The sequence below is a fragment of the Apus apus genome, chromosome Z, assembly GCF_020740795.1.
Source record: "Apus apus isolate bApuApu2 chromosome Z, bApuApu2.pri.cur, whole genome shotgun sequence".
In the NCBI taxonomy this organism is placed as follows: domain Eukaryota; kingdom Metazoa; phylum Chordata; class Aves; order Apodiformes; family Apodidae; genus Apus; species Apus apus.
Window position 1 is genome coordinate 72,322,143 of NC_067312.1, and position 14,564 is coordinate 72,336,706.

Consider the following 14,564-nt stretch of genomic DNA (forward strand, 5'->3'; position numbering starts at 1 on the left):
AGCTTGTCCAGATCCCTCTGCAGGGCCTCCTTATCCTCAAGCAGACCTACACTCCCACAAAGCTTGGTGTCACAGGCAAACTTACTGAAGGTACACTCTATCCCCTCCTCCAAATCATCAATAAAGATGTAAAACTGGAGTGGCCCCAGCACTGAGCCCTGGGGAACACCACTCATGACCGGTTGACAACTGGATTGAACTTCATTGAGCACAACTCTTTGGACCCAGCCATCCAACCAGTTTTTTATCCAGCAAAATGTGTGCACATCCAAGCCACAATCAGCCAGCTTCTCTCGGAGAATGCTGTGGGAAACCTTGTCGAAGGCCTTGACAAAGTCAAGGTAAACAACAACCACAGCCCTTCCATCATCCAGTAATTGTGTCATCCTGTCATAGAAGGAAATCAGATTAGTCAAACAGGACTTGCCCTTCATGAATCCATGCTGACTGGGCCTGATCACCTGGTTGTTCTGCATGCACTGCATAAGAGTACTCAGGATAATCTGTTCTATCATCTTCCCTGGTGCTGAAGTCACACTAACAGACCTGTAATTTCTTGGATCATCCTTCCATTCCTTCTTGTATATGGGGGTTATACTGGCTGATTGCCAATCTGCTGGTACCTCTCCAGTCAGCCAGGACTGCTGGTAAATGATAAATAAGAAAGTGGCTTGGTGAGCACCCCCACTAGCTCTTTCAGCACTCTTGGATGCATCCTATCCGGCCTCTTGGATTTGTGCCTGTCTATGTGGTGTAGCAGGTCACTGACCATCTCCTCATAGATTGTAGGGGGACAGCTCTGCTCCTGATGCCTGTCACCTCCCTTAGGGAGTTAGATTCCCTCACCATAATTGGTCCTATTACTAAACACTGAGGCAAAAAAGCCATTTAGCACCTCAGACTTTTCCTCATTGCTCATAGTCATGTTTCCTCCTGCATCTAATAGGGGATAGAGGGTCTCCCTGGTCTTTCTTCTGTTCTTAATATATTTAAAGAAGTTTTCTTGTTGTCCTTCACCATGGAGGTCTGATTAACTTCTAGCTGGGCTTTGGACCTTCTAATTTCCTCCCTCTATAGTTTCACAGAATTTTTGTAGTCATTGTGGGTGACCTGCCCCTTCCTCCAAAGGCCATAGATTTTCTTTTTCTCTCTAAGCAGCAGCCAAAGCTCTCTGTTCAGCCAGGATGGTTTTTTATGCCAACAGTTGACCTTACAGCACATGGGGGTGGTCTGCTCATGCCTTTAAGACTTCCTTCTTGAAGAGTGTTCAGCCTTCCTGGAGTCCTATACCCTTCAGAACAGATTCCCAAGGGATTCTGGCACTCAGGCTACTGAACAAATTTAAGTTTTCCCTTTGGAAGTCTAGGATGGCAGTTTTGCTGCCCACTCTCCTGGCATCTCTAAGAATAGAGAATTTTAACAATCTGTAATCACTGTGCCTAAGGTGATCTCCAACCGTCACATCTCCTACCAGCCCTTTCCTGTTCACAAAGAGCAGGTCTAGTAGGACACCTTGCCTGGTTGTTTCACTCTCCATCTGTGTCAGGAAGCTATCTTTGACACATTCCAGGAACCTCTGGGACTGCTTCCTCTCTGCTGTGTTGTAGTTCCAGTAGACAAGGGAAGTTGAAGTCTCCCAGAAGAACAAGGGCAAATGACCATGAGATTTCACCAAGATATTTATAGAAAAGTTCATCCACCTTCATGGTTGGGAGGTCTATAGCAGACAGCAACATCAGCCTTGTTGGTCTTGCCCCTAATCCTGATCCAAATACATTTTACCTTGTCATTCTGAGTCTAGCTGTAGACATTCATAACAATTCCTAATATACAGGGCCACCCCACCACCTCTCCTTCGTTGTATTTCTCTCCTGAAGAGCTGGTAGCCGTCAGCTGTGGGATTCTAGTCATGTGAGGTATCCCACCATGTTTCTGTGATAGTCATTATGTCATAGTGTTTCTGCTGCATCATGGCTTTCAGCTCATCTTGTCTGTTGCTCATGCTGCGTGAGTTGGTATAGATGCACTTCAGATGGGTTAATGACCTCAAGACCTTTTTGTGGGCATGGTCCCTAATTCCTGCCTGACCCTTCTCAGGTATTTCCATGGCTTCTAAACCATCAATAACCCTTGCCTTTTTGCTTCCCGTTCTGTCTTTATCTCCTGTCTCAACTGAGGTGGCACACAGTTGTGCAAACTCCAACATGCATGCCCCAGGCTATTTTTCTTTCTGGACTGAGTTATGATGGTTGGTCTAGGGTGAGTCACCTGAATGATCCTGTGAGTTCTGAAATAATAACAGATGTCTTCTCTGTTTAATCTCTTTGGGTGAATAGTTTTAAACATCAAACCATGTTGTTTTACATTTGCATGTCCACATTCTTTACCCATACATCCAAATGAAATTAAAAACCTGAGACTTAATCAAACAAACTTGATAAAGAAATTAATTTGCAAGACAATACATTCATTAATTGTGAATAATAAATGTAAGAAATTAACTATTTATTCAAGGTTAATTAGAACAAGTTAGTTGATTTTAATGCTATTTACTCTACATGCAAGGTCTCTGCTACAGTTCAGCTCAAAAAACAAAAAAAAAACCCTTACTTTTACTAGTAAAAAGAGTGCTTTCTGTTATTTACTTATTTGTAAATAACAACTTCTCTAATTTTACCTAATGCCCCATGTTCAATCCCAGTAGATTCTTTATCATGATTAATTTCAACCCCGAGACTGTTAAATTCTTCCTCTGCTTATGTCTCTAAGGGGCATATTACTGACTTTTTTAAAAAGAAAAATTGACAAAATATAACATTGTCTTTTCCTATCAATATCTTCAGCTACCTCATGTCTTGCTTTTTTCAGCTGTTATTGCACTTCTTTTTTCTTTCAACACCACTGAAGTATTTGTCATTTATACTTTTTAAAATCTTTTCACTTACATCAACAGTTCTGAATCATTTTATCAGTGATTTGGATGAAAAGTTCATATGATAATAGAAACACAGAATCACAGAATGCCTTGTGTTTGAGAAGGACCTCTAAAGGTCATGTATCCCAACCCCTCTACAATAAACAGGAACATCTCACACTAGAACAGATTGCTCAGAACCCCATCAAGCCTGACCTTGAATGTCTCCAGGGATGGTGACCTCACCACCTCTCTAGGCAACCTGTTCCAGTGATCCACTCCTCTTATATTAAGGAACTTTTTCCTAATGTCCAACCTAAATCTACCCTTTTCTAGCATGAAACCATTTTCCCTTCTACAATTGTTACATGACCTTGTGAACAGCTTTCCTCCAACCTTCCTACAAGTTCCTTTGCGGTAGTGAAATCTCACTATAAAGTTCCACTGATGTCTTCTTTTCTTCAGGCTGAATAACCCCAACTCCCTCAGCCTCTCGTCATAAGAGAGGTGTTCCAACTCTCTGATCATGTTGATTGCCCTTCTCTGGACATGCTCCAACAGGTCCACATCCATATTTTTGGGGCTCAAGAGCCAGATGCAGTACTCCAGGTGAGGTCTCACTAGGGCAGAGTCCAGGGGCAGAATCACCTCTATCAATCTGCTTGCCACACTTCTTTTGATGGTGCCCAAGATGCAGTTGGCCTTCTGGTCTGCAATTACGCATTGGTGGCTCATGTCCAGCTTTTGAACCACTAGTACCCCCATGCTCTCCAGCATGTCTTCCCCCTGCCAGTATTCATATTTCTGGTTGCCCTGGCCCAGGTGCAGGACCCTGCACTTGGCCTTGTTGAACCTCATGAGTGTCACCAGAGACAAGCTTGCCCAGGTCCCTCTGGATGGCATCCCATCCCTCTGACATATTGACTGCACCACGCAGCTTGGTGTCATCAGCAAACTTGCTGAGGGAGCTCTCAATGCTACTGTCAAGATCATTAATGAAGATATTAAACAACACTGGTCTGAGTACAGACCACTGAGGAACACCACTTGTCACTGTTTTCCATCTGGACCCAGAGCCATTGACCACTACCTTCTGGATGTTACCATCCAGCCAATTTCTTATCCACTGAGCAGTCCATCCATCAAACCCGTATCTCTTCAACTTGGAGAGAAGGATGTTGTGGGGGATCACATCAAAGGCCTTGTAGAAGTCCAGGTAGATGACACCCATGGGTCTTCCTTTTTCCACTGGCGCAGTCATTCTATTGTAGAAAGCCCAGTAGGTTGGTCAGGCAGGATTTTCCCCTAGTAAACCATGCTGGCTGTCCTGAATCACCTCCCAGTCCTCAGCTTTCTCATCTGCTTCATACCCCTTAGGACAGTGAACTGCACTAGTGCATGGTCACTGCAGCCCAGGCTGCCTTCAACTTTGACATCCCTAATGAGTTCATTTGCATTTGTGACCATCAGGTCCAATAATGCACCCCCTTGGGTGTGGCTGTCAATTTTTTGTTTCAAGAAGTTGTCATTGAGGCATTCCAGGAGTCTCCTGGATTGCCTACAGCTTGCCGTGCTACTTTTCCAGCTGACGTCAGGGTGGTTGAAATCCCCCAGCAGGATAAGAGCCTGTGGCCACGATGTCTCCTCAAGCTGAAGTAAGAAGGCTTCATCGATAGGCTCCACTTGGTTGCCTGGCCTGTAGTAGACTCTGACAACAAGACTGTATTTTAGATATCCCAGTCCCTAATTCCTACCCATAAGTTTTGAGCTGCTCATGGCTACTCTTTAGGGACAACTCTTCACACGTTACCCACTTCTTTACATATAGGGCAACACCTCCCACCCCCTCTTCCTCTCCTGTCCTTTCTGAACAGCTTGTAGCTGCTGATGGTTACACTCTAGTCAGGATTCATCTTACAAAGTTTCTGCAATTGCCAGCATGTTGTATCTTTCCTGTAGCATGGTAGCTTGCACCTCCTCCTGTCTGTTGTCCATGCTGCATGCATTAGCGTAGAGGCACTTCAGCTGGCCTGCTGGCTGTGACAGGAGGAGCACTTCTTAGAGGAGCGCTCCTTTATTCCCTCAAAGAAAAAAGGTAATAATCTACATTAATGGCCATTATGGCTATACTTCTGTAGGAAAATATGGTGCAACTTGTTTTTACAAGTAAGAAAAAGTGTTTCCTTGTTTGATGTACTTTAATGAGATTCATTTGAAGTACCTTAATGCAATAACAATACAACCTCTGTCTGTCTTAAGACAGATTGTTCATGTCAGAAACATTGCCTCTGGATAATAAAAGGTGAGCTTATATTGTTTTTGCTTTGCTTTCCTAAGTAAAATTTGTTTGCTTTTAGTCAGAAAATTCAGTGGCTCTGGGAGAGTAAAAAGGCTGTGTGGTTTATAATCTTAAGACTTCAGAAGTTCCTCAAATATTAACTTAATTCTGACTGTCAAGCACTTGAGTGGTCTTGTATCATTTATGAAATCCCATAGATACGACTTCACTCTGATGATTTTTTTTTCTTTCAGGTTTCATTACATTTCTTATTTATTTCATATTTATATAAACAGGGCTCTTAAGAATCTATACTAAATTATTTTCTAGAAAATTATAATGCTTGATTGTATTTCCATACCACCATTGATACACAGTAATTTGCTAAATGTAAAGAGAAAGGGCATGTAATAGATTGTTCCTAATTGTCACAGCAAACAAAATATGTAAAAAAAAAAAAGCCACAGAATAAACAAAAATTATGAACAGGAACTGAAAGAATTAGTTTAAATCTACTTAATATTTTTTTCTCAACAATAACACTTATCTTTCATTAAGAAAGCTGTAGGTGTGAGTAGATGTATATACAAAGATTTTCCTATTATATTTTCCATTATTTCAGTAGAAAGTAATCTCATTGTAATATCATGAATTTTTTTATCTTTTTGTTCTCTGCAGCTTTTAAGGATAATGTGTAATGTTAAAAGTGAACAATTTAGCAGCTTTGTAATATTCTATGGGTTCCTAAACCTCTTAGGATTACTCTAAAATCAAGGACTACTGAAAAATTAGGTAGCACAGGCTCACGTCCAATTTTCTGGTTGTGTATGACATTCTCTGGGATTCTGAACCTGGTTTGAATAACCATAGAGAGAGGAAAATGCATTGCATTAATGTGTTTTAAGATTAGAGTTGTCTGGAGAACCAGTCATACTGTACTGGCAAAGCAGAGGTTGCAAGAGAAAAGTACTCCCAGAGCATCAATACTATCTATAAAAAAAGGTGTTAACAGGCCCTTCTGAAACCATATGATTCACAGTGAGATAACAAGTTTAATGAAGAGAACAAAAACTTCATGCCATAAATCAAATCAATGACCACCTGTTCAGAATCTCAGTCAGATCTCTGCTATACTGTACAGCTCCAGAAAATAGAGATTAAAATAGAAATCTTAGCTATTAGGATTGCATAAAATGAATGAAGTTTAATGAATGTAAAAAAGGTCTTTGCAAAAAGAATTCTCCAGTGATCCAATTACTTATGAAAAGTGTGGAATACCCTTGGAACAAACATAGGTTATGCTTATTCTTAATTGTCAAGTTTCTTTATATTATTAAAATAAATACTTGTTGATTCATTCATATCTAATGCAAAAATACTACTTTTTGGTCAATTGCATATGTGAAAGAGAACAATAAACATAAGTAGAAAAGTTGCATATTTCCATATTACTTTAAAATAAAGCCTGAAATTTTGTCTTGACATGATGGACTGACTAGCTATTTTGTCTAAGAATTTATCTGATATATATTGATAATTTCTTCTTTGAGATAAAGATTGCTATTACGTTGCTGAAGAACCAGGTATTATCAACCTAAAATAGAAGTACGGTTGGAGAATAGCTGGTATGTAAGTCTGAAAATGAAAAGGTTATTGTTTCTCATCAAATACAGTTTTAACTTTATTACTTTGAATTTTTTTGCTTAATTAGACCAGAGGTGGAGAAGTCCAATAGCTAGCTTCACCTTTCATGCACTCAAATGTGTCTGTACCAGGTCTCAAGACTTCAAGTTTTTATAGTTCAAGTCTTAGTAAGTTTTTTCAAGGTTATGAAAAAAGTAGCCAGAGAATAAGCATTTGCTTTTAGACCATACAGAGCAAACATAATGTGTCCTATCCTGTAGGCATGTCTCTATACATTAATACATATAGAGCAACAACACCTCAAATATTCTACTTTGTTACCTTGAAGTACTGGGGCAACTGGCTTGGGATTCCTGTTGAAGAGTCTCTTCACACATTGACACATTGACTTAGGTACAAAGAGGAACTTTTGGGGAGAAGAATGTGTCTGCAAGTACTGAAGGGTGAAAGTTCCAATCCTGAATAAGAACAGGATAGCTCAAGGTGGCTGGTATGGGGCAGACATTTCAAAAATTTCAAAAAAACCCCACCTGTCATAGAGGACTTTTAGGGGAGTTTCTTAGTCAAACACCTAAACCACAATCAAAGTAAGTCCAGATTATCTAACTGTTACAGGAAATGCTCATTAATAATATAGTTAAATTTATTATAAGCAGATTTCTTGGTATCTAGCTCAGTTTCCCTGGTATGGTACCCAACCTTCTAATGTTCGTCTGGGACCTGGAGTCAAGAGTTCTGGCCTTCCTCTAGATGACTGGAGGTGGAGCAGTCATGAGCTGCAAGGGTCATTCACCAGTAAGAGTGTGAAGTCTGTGTGTGCATGTATCTACATGCGTAGATACATTTGCTCCCAGCTCAAGTCCGAAAGTGGCTCAGTATTGTTCCCAAATCAAAGCTGCTAAAAAAGATCTTTCTCATGTGGTATTCACAGAGCCTAGGCTAAGATTTAAAACAAGACAAAAAATTTGCTTATAATCTAGAGACATGACATTCTAAAGCAGCTCAGGCCCAGACAGGTCTTAAGACATTGCACTCTATGTTGTATAATAGTATAAAATCTTACTGCAGTCTAAATAAATTATTTTAATTATTTGAATGGCAGTGTCCAATTCTTCCATAAACTAAATGATGGAAATGTATTCATTTTTTAAAAAATGTCAGTTTGCCAGGTACTCTGCAATTTAAAACCTGTGTAATTATGATATGATATGTAATCATGTTATATGTAAATAAGCAAAAATTTATTCAAAGGTGTTTAGAATGTCAATGGAACAGAACTGAGTATTTTGCTGGGATGTTGCCTTTCCCTCTACTCTTTGGAAATGGAATATAGTAGATCTGGAGTTTTTATTATCTGTTAACTTATTTGTGCAATTCTCTTTCTTGTTGAGTAATTAAAATGACTGAATAATGAACATCAATTCTGATTCGCAGGTTTGTAGTTTTACTTACCTTTATCAAGTTTCTTGTACATTTTACATCTTTCTGTAAATCCTATTGATCTGATAAAATCCCATGTTGTTACTTGGAATGAGTATGCATTCAGTAACATATGTGTTGGTTAAGCCTTGGGTTTTTGTTTTGTTTTGTTTTGTTTTGTTTTCCCCTCGTTCTCACACTTCTGAATTTCTTTTCTTAAAGCTAATGAAATCCATGGTGTTGCATATTTGAAGCTATTTCTGTGCTGCAGACAAGTAAGAGAGTTTTCTGAAAAGAAGCACCTGAAAGAATCTACTTTAAAGATGGACAATATACCTATAACATTTCATGTCACAAGCCTCAATTAATATGGTATCAAATAATACTGTTTTCATACTGGCACAGTTCCAGTCTTGGTCACTCATCTGGAGCACAGGTCCTATGGAGACAGGCTGAGAGAATTAGGGTTGTTCAGCCTGGAGAAGAGGAGGCTCCAGGGAGAACTTAGAGCAACTTCCAGTACATGAAGGGGCTAAAGGAAAGCTGGGGAGGGACTTTTTATAAGGGCATGGAGTGATAGAACACCAGGGAGCGGCTTTAAATTGGAAGAGGGAAGATTTAGGTTAAATATTAAGAATAAATTATTCTATGTGAGTGGGGTGAGACACTGGCCCAGGTTACTCAGGCACATTGTGGATGTCCCATCAGTGGAAGTGTTCAAGGAGAGACTGGATGGAGCTTGGAGCAACTTGGTCTGTGCTACCCATGGCAGGGAGTTGGGACTAGGTGATATTCCAACCCAGACCATTATATTATTGTGTGATCTTGGATTCTGTGTTGAGTCCCTATCATCACCTTCCGCAGCAAAGCTAGGAACATGCTCAAAGTGTGACTCATATTCTGAAAGGGCTGCTGACAGAGTTCTCCTGCAGGTACTAGATGACAAAACAATTGCAGTGTCACTGGAGACTTGTGGATTGGCAGAGGAGGTTGTGCTGGGGCAGATGTTCTGTGCTAGAGGAGATAAGAGAGTAAAAAGGAATTTCAACCTGTGTTGTAGGACAAAGCTTCCTGGTGGTCTTTGTGTGTGGCAGAAGCTAGAGCACACATTTTCAGAGAATCTGGGTGTGAACACTTGCATCTAGTGCTTATGATTCTGGTATCAAATAGTTCTGGCAAAATAAAGAACAGTTACTATTTTTTTCTCCCTCTCTTTCCTCACTCCAAATATTAAATACCTGGATATCTCCTGAGTAGTCAAGTTTTCACTGTTTTAATGACACATTTTGGTAGAGAAACTGAATTTCTGCATTAGAGAAGGACACTGGAAATGTATTTCACTCAGCCTGACCCTGCAGGCCTCTCTAAAAGTATCCCTACCTACCTTTTACACTGTTAAGGAAATGTGTAAAAATCTTTATGCAGGACAATTGCAAAAGCAGGGAAGTTGCTGAAAGGAATTAAGATTTTTATTATGATGTTTCTTGAACATTTTCAACACTGTCACCAGTTAGTTGTAAATACATTCAGGCAAAACTTGAAGTAAGAATAAAAATCAAACTGATGTATGCTTGAAACAGTATTATGTAACTTGGGCTTATACCAAAGAAGTGCAATTTTTCTAATAACCACTTGTAATGTTTAACTAAAATTTATCTGAACGCAGTAATACACATCTTGGTGTGAGATATCTCACTGCTGTGTTAAGCCTTGTATTAGTAGCCTTGACACATTCAATAAAATCCCTCCATAAATAGGGGAGCATAAGGAGATAGCTCCAAATTAGCCCTGCCAGCCTGTAATGCTGCAGTATTAAGGAGACTGATACTTGGCACAAAGTAAACTGAAAAAAACCACAACCAAAAAAACCAACCAAAAATACCCGTTAAGCTAGAGAAAGTTTATTATATTGATGCAGTGTGAAAGAACCATAAAGGCAAATCTTAATTCCTGCTTTATTGATCTTTTAAGGAATTTACAGACTGTATCACTTTTGTTGGTGTATATTTACCTCAATAGTTACAAGCTTATGAGGCAGTTTGCTGAATTTCTAGTGAACACTGTTGAAGCTTGCCACTTGTTCTACACTCATAGAGGTAAAAATGGAGGAGAGCGTTCTTACCATCTGTAAAAATAGATGGGATTCATCAAATCAAAGTCAGCATAAAAGATCAGACATTAATCTAGCACTAAAAATCAAAAAAAACACCCCACAGAACTCCATGATGATTCTTTTCGTTCCTGAAACATCAGCCTTCGCCCCTTTCTAAAGTGATAGAATCAGAATAGATAGAATGATTTGGAGTGGAATGGACCTTAAAGATTATCTAGTTCTAATCCCCCTGCACAATCAGGGACACCTCCCACTAGGCCAGGTTGCTCAAAATCCCGTCCAACCTGGCATTGAACACTTCCAGGGATGAGGCATCCACAACTTTTGAGGGCAACTGTGTCTCACTACCCTTACAATAAAAAAAAATAATATATTTCTAGCCTCTAAACTAAATACCCTCTTTCCAATTGAAACTGATCCCACTTGTCCTATCATTCCATACCATTGTAAAAAGTTCCTCCCCTGCTCTTCTGTAGCCCCTTCGGAGACTGGAAGGTTGCCATATGATCTGGTTGAAAGAATGGCAGATTCAAAAGGTGGGCATGAAGTGTTGCAATAAGCAATATACGTGCTCACTGTATAGGAAGAACCATTTTCACCATGAGAAAAATTGTAGAATCCTGCCAATTGGTTTTGTCTTTGTATTTTATAGGAACTCATTTAAGTAGCTCATTTCTCTCCTTAAAGTCTCTCTTAATTTGCTGCTGGAAGCTTGCCAGTAAGTTCTTTAATCGTGTTTTAGTCCTACTTCTGCTAACTTATTGTACAGTGAGATGGGTGGGAGTTTCTTTTTCAGCCTTCACAGAAGTGAAATGTCTGTCAAGTGTCCCAGGCACCCAGGTTTCTGAAGGTTTAACCCTGAAGCATGGTCCCATTGCCCCTGCTTTAGCCAGCTGGTCTGACATACCTGTACAATGAATGAAAAGCTGTAAGGGTGATTAATCTGGAGATTAGTGCCCTAAATACATGGAATAAACTACTCTGGAGAATGTATGCATTTGTTTCTCCAGACTGTGGCACAGAGCAAATAAGAATAAGTAGCATGCTAAATGAAGAACTACATGTTCAAGGGTCTCGCAGAATAAGTGCCCTGACTTCAGGATCTATACATGGTATTGCTTCTGAGCTGGTACTTCTCTGAGACATATGAAACATAATTAATTGGAAAGGGTGTTTGTCTTCCTATTGGCTATTGAGTCAGATTTTTTTTGCCCCAACGATATCATTAGTACATGAGGCGGAGAAGTCCCCAGAGACACTGGAATTTAATCTGCACCTCGTAACTTCATAAATAATGCAACAAGCACTGAATTCTGGATTCTGATAACACAATGGCCATAAAAGTTGCTTCAAAGCATTAAGTTTTCCTTTAAGTAGAAATGGACTAAAGAACATGAAAACAAAAGTGAGGTTTCTTGCACAGTATTGTTTTGGGCTATTAAACAAGGATAAATCCTGTAAATATTTGAATGTTCTTAAGATACATCCTTCAAGAAACTAAATTAAATAATGGTTCTAGGCAACATGTCTCTGTGTGACTGGGAAGAGATTTGCTTCCCTGTATAACAAAATGAAAAATATTGATCCTATAAAGCCATAGTACTATGGCAAAGGTCAGGTGCAGCCCCCAGTTTGCTGTAACCCATCTCATCATAACTGCAATGTTCTGTCAGGAGCTGCTTATAAAAATAAAGTATACGGAGCTATAATATTGATTAGAGGGGATGCCATTAGATTTGTGGGAGGTTGGGAAGATAGTGACAGGGGGTAGTGGTTTTAAACTGAGAGAGGAGGTATTTAGGTTAGATATTAGGAAGAAATTCTTCACTATAAGGGTGGTGAGGAACTGGAATATGTTGCCCAGGGAGGCTGTTGATGCCTCATCCCTGGAGGTTTTTAAGGCCAGGTTGGATGAGGTTTTTTGCAACCTGATCTTGTGGTGGCGTTCCCTGTTCACAGCAGGGGGGTTGGAACCTGATGATCTTTAAGGTCCCTTCCAACCTTAGTGATTCTATGATTCTGTGAAAGTAAGTTACAGACAGAAAAACATAGTCTCAAAGGCCAACTGAGTTATTTTTTGTCCTTGTCCTGTTTATTTCAAGTTCAGCAATTTTTCTGGAAAAATGGACTGATCAGATTAAAAAGTGAGAAATGTGGCTGGATATAGTGTTCTGAGTACCATATTCCCACTGACTGATGGGAGATCAATATTTTCATATATTTCTGCAGTGATTACCTAGGGAAACCAGCCTAGGAGAAGATTAGAAACTTATACTAATCCTTCTCTTTAGTGGTACTTGTGTAACTGCTAACTTTAAATTTCTTGCATGACTGCACTTCTGTTTTTTTGCGTTAATTTGAAAAACTATTTAAACATGAGATCCACTTTCTTTGCTTGAATTTTGGTATTTATAAACCACATATAAACTGTTGCATAATCGTGCTGTTAGGAACCTGCTGCTGTGAAGGTTTTAACACCTACTTTTTAAGATGTGCTAAACAAGAGCAAGATGTTTTTCTAGCAACTAGTTTAATTCTTTACATTACTGACTCAAATACCACAACTTCTTGAGGCATATGAAACAACTGCACATGTGTAATTGATCGTGCATGAGTTATTAAGGTAAGTCTGTTTCCTCAGGTGAGGGAGTCTCAAGCAAGGAGCTGAACCCACTGCAGTACACAAGTTCTGTTGAAGAACAGAAAATACAACCTGAAATTTCATTGATGAAATGTTATTTGACTGTAGAGATTAAATTTTTAACTTCAGTTTAGGAGAAAGTTTGCTTTTCTGCAAAGGGTAATGCTGCCTAGATGGTTGTCTCAGAAGTAACCTTTGCTGCTGCCAGAGAGAATTCTGTTTTAAGTCAGAAGGCAGCTGCAGGCTCTGTTCTTAGTCTAACCTTCCGAACAGGTTTGAAAACTAGTCAATTTTCTAGCAAGTAAAATTATATAGATGCTTGTTTTTTCTCCTCTGAGTCTCTAGCTTGCATATGGAAACCAGTGTTGTCACATCTATCTTTTTTGCTGTTGTTTTTGTTTGTTTGTTTGTGTTTTGTTTGTGTTTTGTTTTGTTGGTTTTTTTTGTTAACGAAGTCAAGTCTGCCTCTCAGTTTTAGTGACTGGCTAATATTTTGTGACACCTAGAATTTCCTCTCTTTTTCTAGCTTTCACATTTTTACATTTCCTCAAATTTGAATATCTTTATATTATTAGGGAAATATAGGAAAAAGATTTTGGGGTTAGATCCAATAAATGTCTTGAGCTTATAATCTAGGATGTAGACAGATTTGAAATATTGTAATTGAAAATCACAATTGCAAAAATCTTCTATTTGTCTGCCACCTATTTTTTCATTCTTCTAGCTACTTCATGATCAACTTGTATTTTCTAAACTTGATCTACAATTTTTGCCTCATCTCCTCAGCCTTTGGAATGCAAGGTATGGAAGGAAAAAGGAGTTTTTCATTCTGTCTTTCATTCTCCTAGGCAAAAACTGTTCCGATGAAATAATTTTTCTTTCCTCTGACAAAACTGGGCCAGACTGTATAAAGATGTAACTTTTTTTTTTGTTCCATATCCTATGAACATTTTATATGATTCCAGCCACGTATTTAAAGCCTGGCAGGTAAAAAAAAGATTCAGAAGAGTCTTTTATTCCTGTGACTACGTGTGGTTTCTCCAGTGGTTTGTGAATAAAAAAGAAAGCTGATAACTTGGGGTAGGGAGCCTGACCCAGGCCCACATCTTCCAGCTTTAGTATTTTTAACCAGTTAGTTATTTTCCTCTAGGCTGCATAGTAGTCTAGGTCCATGAGAAACTTATTGACTTCAGTTTGGTCTTCTGTATACTCTTCTGAAAGTGCAGTAGGTAGCTTTGAACACCCACAGGTTAACAGAGGCTTTCTGCTGGGTCCCTGGCTTCCAGGAATACAGTTTTGAGAAAACAAATTTAACCAAAGAAACAAAAAAAATACTGTTTTTTCCTTATTAATGAAACTAGATGAACATTGCTCTTTCAAGACCAAGCACTTCAGTCCTTGCTCTGGGAGCTCCACTTCCTTCCAAACTGGTAGAACTGAAGCCTGGGTGTGTGATTCTTCAGGCTGGTTCATGGAGGTCCATGCATTGTTCCTCTTAATCTAGAGCTGGCTGAGAAGGAGTTATAGAAGAATTCACCTTCTCCTTAAATTCTGG